This window comes from Hordeum vulgare, chromosome 5H (genome assembly GCF_904849725.1).
Source record: "Hordeum vulgare subsp. vulgare chromosome 5H, MorexV3_pseudomolecules_assembly, whole genome shotgun sequence".
NCBI lineage: Eukaryota > Viridiplantae > Streptophyta > Magnoliopsida > Poales > Poaceae > Hordeum > Hordeum vulgare.
This window is the reverse complement of record NC_058522.1, coordinates 551,014,523-551,027,558: the sequence shown is the minus strand read 5'-3', so window position 1 is coordinate 551,027,558 and position 13,036 is coordinate 551,014,523.

The following is a 13,036-nucleotide window of genomic DNA, read 5'->3' as shown; positions in this document are numbered from 1 at the left end:
GTGGGTCTCTTACAGTTCCAAGTAAGACAATTATTACGCATAAAATAGGTTCCTCTAGATCGTGTGTGACCCACAGTTCTGTCAGCGTATCCAAGCGAAGCCGTGCAGTTGGCAGCTAGATGTCCCCGAGCGTTGCAAATAGAGCAAGAAAAGATTTCTTCAACCATGCCATTAATAAGTTCATCAAAGACCAGATGGACTTCTTGTGAGGAGGGAATATCCATCCTAGTATTGGGTTCGGGCCGAGGTAAGGAGGTAACCTCAGAAGGCTCATTAATGAGCGTAGAAATCGGCCCAGAATCCAAACTATCCACCGAAAATTGATTCTCATAATTCGAAACACCATGAATCTCGGCGGGATCAGTTGCAGCTCCGTGTTGCACGGGAGAATTTCCGTTACACTTGGCAATTTGAAAATCAGGTCCGGGAGATCCGGAGGGTGACTCTTGGCGAGAAACAGTGCCGAACGTAATATGCGGCGTGGCTGTCGTCCACCGGAGTTCTACCGGCGGTGGCGCAGAAATGATGACACGATTAGGAGAAGGCACTGTATAACCAGCCTGCTCAAGCGTGAGTAGCTCATCATGGGAAACATGACATCTATAACCCTTGCAAACCTCATATTGCTGGAGGGATGCGAATGTGAGCTTCTTACGAACTGATGATCCAGTTTTAAGAGAAGATTTTAGAGGTCTGGAATGCATTGCCATCAGACCTAGTGAGGCTCTCCTCTTAGATGGACTCACAATAATCCATTCAGCATCACATTGTTTCTTCCATAGAGAGAATTGCCGACGCCAATTCAGACCACCATGGCCCCATAGATGGAAGAAGCACTTAAAATTTGAGCATTTGAAAGAACGTAAGTCCAAAATATGAAAACCAACTTGCATGCAGGACACTCTGAAGGAGAAAACCGAATCTGTAACTTGGGAGACGCGAAACTCAGTGGCAGAGCCCCCAATCATAGATTCCAGAGCTACGGCGACCGTGTCCTCAAAGAGACGGAACACATGACGACCAAAAGAAACCACCATGATGAAGGAGCGGCGGTGCTTCATAGGGTGCACCGTAACACCAGAGTGACGATAAACCTCATCGGCGAAGGCCAAACCATGAGAAAAATCCAGATCCAACGTAGAACCACCCATGCAAGCCATGCACAACCACGTGAGGGGGGTCGGGAGGGTTCACCTGAGCAGAGGAGCGGCGAGGAGGGTGGATACGCCGGCTAGAGCACCAGCATGGGGTCGCCGAGGTAGGAGGAGGGAGGTGGGAGTCGCCATCGCCAGGCTTACCATTGTATTGGGTGTGTTGGAGACACAAGAGACTCTTTCTTATTTGGTTGCAGGGTTGCTTGAGAGAGACCATCTTCATCCTACGCCTCCTGTGGATTGATAAACCTTAGGTCACCCACTTGAGGGAAAATTTCTACTGTCCTACAAACCTCTGCACTTGGAGGCCCAACAACGTCTACAAGGAGAAGGTTGCGTAGTAGACATCAACAACCATGGCATCGTCCTCGGGAATATCCAAGATAACAAAGTCTGTTAAGATAGTGGTGTTAGCAACCACAACAGGCACATCCTCGCAAATGCCAATAGGGAAAGCAGTTGATTTGTCGGCCATTTGCAGAGAAATTTTAGTGGGTGTCAACTTATCCAACTCAAGTCTACGATAAAGAGAGAGCGGCATAACACTAGCACCGGCTCCGAGGTCACATAAGGCAGTTCTTACGTAGTTTTCTTTAATAGAGCAAGGTATAGTGGGCACTCCGGGATCACCAAGTTTCTTAGGAGTTCCACCTTTAAAAGTGTAATTGGCAAGCATGGTGGAGATCTCAAGATCTGGTATCTTCCGTTTATTAGTCACGATATCTTTCATGTACTTGGCATATGGAGACATCTTGAGCATATCAGTTAACCGCATCTATAGAAAGACGGGTCTTATCATCTCAAAGAAACGCTCAAAATCCTCATCATCCTTTTTCTTGGATGGCTTAGGAGGGAAGGGCATAGGTCTCTGAACCCATGGCTCCCTTTCTTTACCATGCTTCCTAGCAGCGAAGTCGTTCTTATCGTACTTCTTAGGTTGTATATTATCAGGATTAACCGAAGGTTCAATCTCCACATCCTCATCATTGCTAGGTTGAGCATTATTATGAACATCACTGTCCATATTGTCATGAGGTTCATGTTCATCACCAGATTGTGTTTCTGCATCAGACGCGGAAATATCATTAGGTTCTTCAGGTGTGACAGTATTTGGTGAACTGGCGTGCATATTTCTATCATCCTTCTTCTTCTCCTTAGGATGACTGGGTGTATCAGCATTGATTCCTTGAGAATCTTGATCAATTCTCTTAGGGTGACCTTCAGGATACAAAGGTTCCTGAGTCATTTTGCCTCCTCTAGTAATGACTCTGACAGAGTTGTCATTTAATTCATTGAGCAGGTCATTCTGAGCTGCTTAGGCAAATTCCTCAACCACTGGTTATATTCCTCAAACTGTCAAACTTTTTCTTTCTCCTTAAATCTGAGAACGCATATGACCTCTCCAAATTCCTCGCAACTATACTCTGTTCACAGGTACACACATGTTAGCTGATGAATCTCTCGGTTCTCATCACATTAACTCATTTGTAGCGTTTCTGGAAGAAAATCTTCAAGTCTCATCAGAACCCTCAAGAGTTCAATCTCATCAGCAAAATCCTCAGCTGAAGAAAATGGAGGATGACAGAAAACAGAAGGGAGGAAAGAAACTTGAGCAAAACACAGCTGTGGATATCCCTGAGGATATTTACTTGGACTATTGCACGCCTGATGAAAATGAGACAATGGCCAAGAGAAAAATACGGCTGCAGAACATAGAACGCCGATGGGCGAAGGAATGGAAGGAATACAGGTTTGTGACTCCCAAGTATGCGAAGAAATTCGCTCTGAAGCCCCCTGGCAGACGGGCCCCACTTGAGGATCATCAAGTAGCACATCCCTCAAGCCTCAAGACCATTGATGACTATCCAGATGAGAAGGAAAAGCATCTGGCCAAGCTCAAGCAGCAGGCAGAAGCTGCAGTGAGGAAATTCAATGAATCCTCACCTGCTGCTACTTCCTCTGCCGCTCAGACCTCTGGTTCAGCAATTCCTCAACCACACTCTGTGCCGTCAAAGCCAAGGGCTCCAAAGCCTCAAGAGAAGTCTGCTCAGGCTTCGGTCACAAAACCCTCAGCACCAAAACCTTCAACACCAAAACCATTAGCGCCAAAGCCCTCAGTAGCAATCTCCTCAGCTTCAAAATCCTCAGCACCACCACCAAAGGCTCAAGAGAAACCAGTACAGAAGCAAGTCATGAAGCCTATGACCGCCAGCTCCAGCTCCTCACTCCCAGCTGCAACCAGCTCGGAGACAAAGTCTTCACCACCTCCTGCGAAGACTCAGGTGTCTGCTGAACGTGCAACTCTGCCAAGCCCTAGCAAAATCATCATCGTCCCGTCTGCATCAGAGGGCAGTGATGAATATGATGATCAAATCCTGCAAGCCATCATCAGAAACAAGAAGGAAAGAGTAGCTCAAGCATCACGTAGTGCCATTCCTCTGGCCATGGACCCCAAGGTCCTCCTTGACTACATCAACATCTGGTATGAGGACCCAAACACTCCGCTTGATGATTTGAAACTTCCCCCTGGCATTAGCCACATGGTGGCCACTTTCATCAATGAAGCCAAGTGGAAAGAACAGCAGGCCAGGCAGGCCAAAGTTGCAAAGATTAAAAAGGAGAAATTCCTCAAGCAGAATCTCCTCAAATTAACTCCTGATGCACCGGTGTCAACACGGGCAGAGCTGAAGAAATTGACTGACAAGTACTCCAAGTTGTCAGATCGCAAAAGTCTCAAGAGCAATTTCATCAAGTTGGCCACTAGTGCTGTTGATGAATAGATTAAGAAGGCCGCACCCCCAGCACCAACTTCTCAGCCCCTGATTGAGGAGCCAGCAGATGAATCTCCTCATGATGAGGAAACTCCTCAAGCTGAGGAAGTACACCAAGAAAGCCGTGTGGATGAACCGGCGATTGAAGAAATCATCATGGAAACTCCTGCTGATGAATTTGCTGCAGCTGATGAGACTGCCCCTGACCCAGTTGATTCGCAAAAGCAAGCTGATGACTCTGTTCCAGATGGTTCCTCAATACCGGCTGAAGAATCTGTTAAGAAAACCCCTTCACCAAAAGCTTCAACGGTGAAGAAGATGACTCCGTCTGCATCAGACGTGAAGAAAACCAGGGCTGCTGAGAAGGAAGCCAAGAAGAGAAAGGCCTCCTCAGCAGAAGAAGAAACAGAGGCCAAGCGCCTCAAAGCACTTGAAGAAACTACTCCTCTGGACCCTGTGCCACTGAATGTCGCTCCTTCCTATGAAATGGTCATCATTGATGATCCAGCGAAAAAGGCAGATGAGGAAATGAAGGATGCCGCCTCTGAGGAACACACTGATGAGGAGATTCAGATAGACGAAAGTCCTCAGCTTCTCATTCCTCAGAAAGACACTGTTCAAGCATCAGCTGCATCTGCTGATGAAACTGCATCTGCCACCAAGCCAGCTGAGGAAGAACAAACTGAAAATCCTCAAGCTGATGAAATTCAAAGCTCTGAGCAGAATCCTCAAGATGAGGAACATGCTGACCCAACTCCTCAAACTGAGCAAGAAGAAGCTATTCCTCAGCCTGATGCACAGCCAGAGCAAGCCCCTCAGCCTGAAGAACAAGCCGCTGAAATTCCTCACCCTGAGGAAAATGCTGAGGAGAATGCACCTGACCAAGACAATGCATTCATCGTGCTCAACCCAGAGACTGCCATTGTTGTCTCCCCTCCAATTCCTCGGCAAAATCTTAAGCCAGTTCAACGTCAGCCATTCTCCAAGCGTCCTAAGTTTCAAAAGGAAAACTTCTTTGAAGAACGCATGTACTTCATTGGAGAAAACCCATATGACAAGCCTCAAATGAGGGATCTGAAGTTTTGGACTAGGACTCAGATGAACTACTATGCCTCTGTGCTCTGTGGACGAAACAAGATATTTCCAGCACAGGCATATTCCTCATGTTGAACTTGAAGCTATACCGTGCTTAGAGCCAGTCCTCAATGTACTCCATGATGCTGGTTTACTCCCAATGTGCTCCGACATCTCTGACTGGAACAACGAGCTAATTCTTCAGTTTTATGCCACTCTTCACATATCCGGCAACCCTGAAGACATTAACACCTGGGTGTTTGATTGGATGACACAAAACACTCACTACAAGGCTCCTACTACTGAACTCCTCAGAGAACTACATGTGCCAATTCCCTCAGAAGAGGCTGTGAAGCTTTATGGTGAGCGTGAGCTGCCCAATGGGATGATGGAAGTCCTCATGAAACCTTTGGCTGAAGAAAAATCTCCGAGAACAACCTTCCTCGTCCACGAGCTCAAGTACACACCCAGGTCTGTTTACAGAATCCTCTGCAGTGTGCTCGCACCGATCAAAGGCCATGATGATGAAGAAGATGTTGTAGGCCTCATGAAGAATATCCTCTTCAACATTATCCACGGTATTCCTATCAACATCCATGATTTCTTCTTGAGGACTTTGGCCGACAATGCTATGTGTCCTTTTGATCACAAGATATATGCCCCATGGATCATGAGATTCATCGGGACAAGGACAGGCATCAACTTCCACGCTGAGTGCCAAAACCATGTTGGTTATATGCCTCCTATCCGGGTCAACAAGAAGACTTTCGAGCCCATTGAAAGAAAAGGCAAATCAGTGATTGAAGAAGGCAGTAGGACCCTTGATGGCCAGTTCAGAGAGCCAGAAGCTTATTCCTCATGGGATGATACTGAAACTCGTCCGGCATGCCCCGTTCCTCCTCGCGTGATGAATACAAGAGAGCTCCTCCTCAGTATTCACCAGAAGGTGGATCGCAATCACAAGTGGGTCAAACGCAGTTTGGCGCCATTGTGAAAACCCTCACTGAAACACAGAACTCTGTGAAGCTCCTTTTCTTCATTCCGCACTGCTGAAACTGATGAAGAACAGCTCGACACTGCTACCGGTCCAAGGAAGAAGACTACTCCCAAGAAGCATCACGACTCTTCCTCAACTGCCACGAAGTGAAATCTTCACGGACATTAGTCCTCAGTTTGTCCCTTTTTGTCACTTGATGACTAAGGGGGAGAAACTTGAGAGTTAGTCTTCAAGCGGGATATTTTTGGGGCTTATGAACTATATTTAAGTTACAAACTCTTGGCTGTTCTGAAGTTTTTATGAAATGAGTTGTAACTTAAGCCCGATGGTACTCTGACGCTTTTGAACGTTTTTCTTCGCATGCTTATTCCTCAAGTTTTAATGCACGCATGCTGGAATTCGTCAGATACCATTTGTCATCATGCATATTGATTTTCTTCATATGAGATGTTACATGTATGCATGATTTACAAGACTCAGGGGGAGATCTCCATGATATAAATCATCAATGTGCATTTGTTGTGAAAAGCAAAATCTTCAAGATATGCACATCTTCAGGGGGGGTCTCTCTGAATCTTGATTTCAAATTCCTCAAATGAGTATTTACACTTCATATTTTTGATCCCTGTTGAAGACTTAACCTAATTGTCACCAACCACCAAAAAGGGGGAGATTGTAAGTGCATCTAGTGCCCCTTAGTGATTTTGGTGGTTTGAAGACTTCTAGGTTAAGTATCTAATGTGTTTGTGAGTGTACACAGGATCTATAAGTCATTGAGGAGTTTGAGATATTTGAAGAATATCGACCCCTAAAAATGTATGTCTTCAGTTGAAGAAATTGGTATGAAGCTGAAGAAATGAATCGCGAGGAATCTGCGATGAAATTGATATTCCTCATGAAGATACTGATATTGAGAAGTCCGGTGTGTCCTGAAGAAAATCACTCTGAAGAATTTGAAGCATGAAGATTAACACTTTCTGTTTTATTTTCTTCACATTTGAGTAATAGGAACACTGTACTGTGAAAGGGGGTCGAAGTTACACTATGGAATGAATTTCCTCATGATGCTCAACCCAAGCCTAAATCCTACCAAAAGCCTCAAGTGAGGAATACGAGTGACATGAGGACTCTCATAGTTGAGGGTCCCGACCGTTTCGATAGCCACGCCAAGTCATTGGTCTTATCCACTCCAACGGTCATATTATTAAGGGCATTAGTGTCAAATCATGTCGGGATGCTCCCAGGCTATAAATAGCCACCCCCACAACCATTAGCTGGTTGGCTGCTCCGCTAGAAACTGACACTTGTCATAAGAGCAACCCAATTCCTCAGAGTCTTCAAGAGTAATTCATCAGTGAGGAAATACACCATACACCGAAACCACAAACCAAACCTAGTGATTGAGCATCACTGAAGAAGTTGTTCCTGTGTGGGACTGAAGCCTTTTACCTTTGAGGACTGTGCATCCTCCAGACGGTTAGGCGTCAAGGTCTAGAGCTTTCCAGCAGTCAATTGTGGATCGCCGGGTGACCAAGTTTGTGAGGGTTTGGAAGTCTGGCGTGAAGACTTACCACGAGTGTTGGGCGAGGACTGTGTCCTTAGCTCAAGGAGAATACGGTAGGGACTGTGTGTCCCGGGACTGTGTGTCCTTTGGTTTCAACACCAACCCATTCCAAACCAGATGTACGACTGTCACAGCAGTTGGAACTGGGTCATCAACGATTGTCTTCACTGAGAAACGGGTTCTAATTCCTCAACTCCTTACTTTTCTCGTATTATGTGTTGATGACTTTCACTGCAACTGTTTGAAGAATTTGATGACGACTTTCTCTGAATTTCCTCAACCCCAAATTCTTCACGTCAGTTAATCCACATCTGTATTCTGCGTGCCTCCTCACTGTGCAATCTGTTTTCACATTCTTCACTCTAAAAAACTGTTGTTGTGAAACTTTGCACTTCTGATCCTTTACTGTGTCCACTGTAAGTTAGTCATCAGTGAGGAATTTCCTCAAAAGGAATTTCCTCAGTTATGAAATTCTAAAAATCTCCTATTCACCCCCCCTCTAGTCGATATAACGCACTTTCAGTAGACAAACGTAGACCTTGGTCATTGTTGCAATTAATAGGAAGTGATAAAGAAGGAGAGGTTCACATATAAATATATCATCTCTGACACCATCTATGATTGTGAACACTCACTAAACTATTGCATGCCTAGGAGTAGATGTTGGACAAGGAAGACAACATAATGAATTATGTTTGCTTCGTTCCGAACAATGTTATATGACTAGAGATACCTTAGCATGTGACGATTGCTTCCACCTCATATTAGCCAAAACTCCCACACCAAGTAGAGATACTACTTGTGCATCCATAAACCTTCATCCCAGTCTTGCCATGAGAGTCCACCATACCTACCTATGGATTGAATAAGATCCCTCAAGTAAGTTGTCATCGGTGCAAGCAATAAAGTTTGCTCTCTAATATGTATGATCTATTAGTGTGTGAAAAATAAGCTTTATACGAACCTGTGATGAGGAAGACATAAAAGCGACAGACTGCATAATAAAGTTCTTTATCAAAGGAGGCAATATAAAGTGACGTTTCTCCGCACTAAGAGGACACGCATCCAAACCTCAAAAGCGCATGACAATCTCTGCTTCCCTCTGCGAAGGGCCTATCTTGTACCTTTACTTTTTTGCCCTTGAAAGAGTCATAGCGATCTTCACCAATTCCTTGTTTCGCCTTTATCTTGGCTAGCGTCATATGCTAGGGAAAGATCTATATTCATATGTGCTACGTCAACAAAAGTACTTCCCCGGCAGTGGTGCCAGAGATCCTTCTGTCGTCTCTTGAGCTTGCGTTGGTTTTTCCCTTGAAGAGGAAAGGGTGATGCAGCACAGGAGCAGTAAGTATTTCCCTCAGTTTGAGAACCAAGGTATCAATCCAGTAGGAGAATCTCGTCAAGTCTAGAGTACGTGCACAAACACAAAAGAGCTTGCACCCAACGCTATAAAGGGGTTGTCAATCCCTTCAAGATTGTTTGCAAAGTGAGATCTGAAGGCGGAAAGTGCAACGAAGTAAAAAGTGTAAGTCTAAAAATATGGTGTGGAGTAGACCCTGGGGGGCATAGTTTTCACTAGAGGCTTCTCTCAAAATAGCAAGTATTACGGTGGGTGAACAAATTACCGTCGAGCAATTGAGAGAACCGCGCAAAGTCATGTCGATATCTAAGGCAATGATCATACATATAGGCATCACGTTCGAGACAAGTAGACCGATACTTTCTGCATCTACTACTATTACTCCACACATCGACCTCTATCCAACATGCATCTAGTGTATTGAGTTCATGACGAACAGAGTAACGCCTTAAGCAAGATGACATGATGTAGAGGGATAATCTCAAACCAATGATGAAAACCCCATCCTTTTACCCTTGATGGCAACAACACGATACGTGCCTCGCTACCCTTTCTGTCACTGGGTGAGGTCACCGCACGGTATGAACCCAAAACCAAGCACTTCTCCCATTGCAAGAATCATAGATCTAGTTGGCCAAACAAAACCCACAACTCGAAGAGAATTACAAGGATATGAAATCATGCATAAGAGAGATCAGAAGAAACTCAGATAAGATTCATAGATAATCTGATCATAAATCCACAATTCGTCGGATCTCGACAAACACACCGCAAAAGAAGATTACATCAGATAGATCTCCATGAAGATCATGGAGAACTTTGTATTGAAGGTCCAAGAGAGAGAAGAAGCCATCTAGTTACTAGCTATGGAGCCGTAGGTCTATGGTGAACTACTCACGCACCATCGGAGAGGTCATGGTGTTGATGAAGAAGCCCTCCATATCCGAATCCCACCTCCGGCAGGGCACCAGAACGTGCCCCATATGGGATCTTGCGGAGACAGAAGCTTGCCGCGGCGGAAAAGTACTTTCGATGATCTCTTGATTTTTTGTGGAATTTTTGGGGATATATAGGCGCAAACCCTAGGGCAAAGGAGGTCCAGGGGGGCACAAGACTGTGGGCCACGGCCTCCCCCTGGTCGCGGGGTGAGGGCTTGTGGGCCCCCTGGGTCCCCCTGCCTTGGCTCTCAAGTCTCCTGATCTTCTTCCGTCACAGAAAAAATCTTTTCGGGGATTTTATTCCGTTAGGACTCCGTTTCAAAATCTCCTCTGAAAGGGGTAAAAAACATGGGAAAAACAGGAACTGGCACTTGGCAGTGAGTTAATAAGTTAGTCCCAAAAAATATATAAAAGGCATGCGAAACATCCAAAGTTTGACAAGATAATAGCATGAAACCATAAAAAATTATAGATACGTTGGAGACGTATCAATATGTCAACTTGGAGGTAGGCATTCATGAATTATTATTGTTGACATTACCCTTGAGGTAAGCAGTTGGGAGCCAAAACTGTAAGCCCCTATCTTTCTCTGTGTCCAGCTAAAACTTTGATCTCAATAGGTAAAAAAAGTTAGGATTTTTTTTGTAAAATACTATGATAGAACTAGAATACCTAATTTCTTTATTAGTAGGTATAGCAAATGAGCCCGTACGTTGTAACGGGTAAAAAAACACTCCCTAACCTAATAACCATGAGTCGAGACCTCAATAGGTTAAAGTCATGTATTTCAACACACGACATCACATCTGTGTTTCTATTTATCCTTCTTCTCGCTCTTGTCGATGGTGGTTGATACGTCCATTTTGCATCATGCTTTCATGTTGATATTTATTGCTTTATGGGCTGTTATATTACTTTATGGTACCATATTTATGCATTTTCTCTCTTATTTTGCAAGGTTTATTTGAAGAGGGAGAATTCAGGCAGCTGGAATTCTGGACTAGAAAAGGAGCAAATCTTTGTCCACTATTCTACACATCTCCAAATGCCCTAAAAATTTACATGGAATTTTTTGGGATTATATAAAAAACTACAGGGCGAAAGAAGTACCGGAGGGGGGCCACCAGGGCGCCACAAGCCCTACCACCGCCACCCCCCTAGTGGCGGAGGGCAAGCTTGTGGGCTCCCTGACGGCCCACTAGCTCCCCTCTTTTGCTATATGAAGGGTTTCGTTCCAGAAAAAATCATTCGGGAGCTTTTTCGTGGTTTCTCCGCCGCCACGAGGCGGAACTTGAGCAGATCCAATCTAGAGCTCTGGCACGGCGATCCTGCCGGGGAAACTTCCCTCCCGGAGGGGGAAATCGTCGCCATCGTCATCACCAACACTCCTCTCGTCGGAGGGGAGGCATCTTCATCAACATCTTCATCAGCACGAACTCCTCTCCAATCCCTAGTTCATCTCTTGTAACCAATCTTTGTCTCGCGACTCCGATTGGTACTTGTAAGGTTACTAGTAGTGTTGATTACTCTTTGTAGTTGATGCTAGTTGGATTACTTGTTGGAAGAGTTTATGTTCAGATCCTTGATGCTATTCATTACACCTCTGATCATGATTATGATTATGCTTTGTGAGTAGTTACTTTTGTTCCTGAGGACATGGGATAAGTCATGCTGATAATAGTCATGTGAGTTTGGTATTCGTTCGGTATTTTGATATGTTGTATGTTGTTTTTCCTCTAGTGGTGTTATGTGAACGTCGACTACATAACACTTCACCATATTTGGGCCTAGAGGAAAGCATTGGGGAGTAGTAAGTAGATGATGGGTTGCTGGAGTGACAGAAGCTTAAACCCCAGTCTATGCGTTGCTTCGTAAGGGGCTGATTTGGATCCACTAGTTTAATGTTATGGTTAGACGTTGTCTTAATTATTCTTTTGTAGTTGCGGATGCTTGCGAGAGAGGTTAATCATAAGTGGGATGCTTGTCCAAGTAAGGGCAGTACCCAAGCGCCGGTCCACCCAGATATCAAACTATCAAAGTAACGAACGCGAATCATATGAACATGATGAAACTAGCATGACAGAAATTCCCGTGTGTCCTCGGGAGCGTTTTTCCTCCTATAAGACTTTGTTTAGGTTTGTCCCTTGCTGCAAAAGGGATTGGGCCACTTGCTGCACCGTTGCTACTACTTGTTACTTGTTACTTTTCGCTTGCTACGTTTCACCTCACTACACCATCACTTGTTACCGCTACTTTCAGTGCTTGCAGGTATTACCTTGCTGAAATCCGTTTATCAGAGTCTTCTGCTCCTCGTTGGGTTCGACACTCTTACTTATCAAAAGGACTACGATTTATCCCCTATACTTGTGGGTCATCAAGACTCTTTTCTGGCGCCGTTGCCGGGGAGTGAAGCGCCTTTGGTAAGTGGAAATTGGTAAGGAAACATTTTTATACCATGCTGAAATTTATTGTCACTTGTCTCTATGGAAACTGTTCCTTTGAGGAGTTTGTTCGGGGTATCTTCACCACGAACGGAAGCACGAGGAGTTGTTCCTCGACCTGAGGTACCTACTGAAAATATCTTTTATGAAATTCCTTCGGGTATGCTTGAGAAACTGCTGGCTAATCCTTTTACAGGAGATGGATCTTCACATCCAGACTTGCATCTAATCTATGTAGATGAAGTTTGTGGTTTATTTAAGCTTGCAGGTTTGCCCGAGGATGGGGTAATGAAGAAAGTCTTTCCTTTATCTTTGAAGGATAAGGCGTTGACATGGTATAGGCTATGTGATGATACTGGATCATGGGACTACAATCGGTTGAAATTGGAATTTCATCAAAAGTTTTATCCTATGCATTTAGTACATCGTGATCGGAACTTTATTTATAACTTTTGGCCTCGTGACAGGGAAAGCATAGCTCAAGCTTGGGGGAGGCTTAAATCAATGCTATATTCATGCCCCAATCATAAGCTCTCGAGAGAAATCATCACTCAAAACTTTTATGCTCGACTTTCTCGTGAAGATCGTACCATGCTTGACACTTCTTGTACCGATTCTTTTCTGAAGAAGGATATTGATCACAAATGGAATTTATTGGAAAGAATCAAACACAACTCTGAATATTGGGAGCTGGAGGAAGGTAAGGAGTCAGGTATGAATTTCCAGTTTGATTTCGT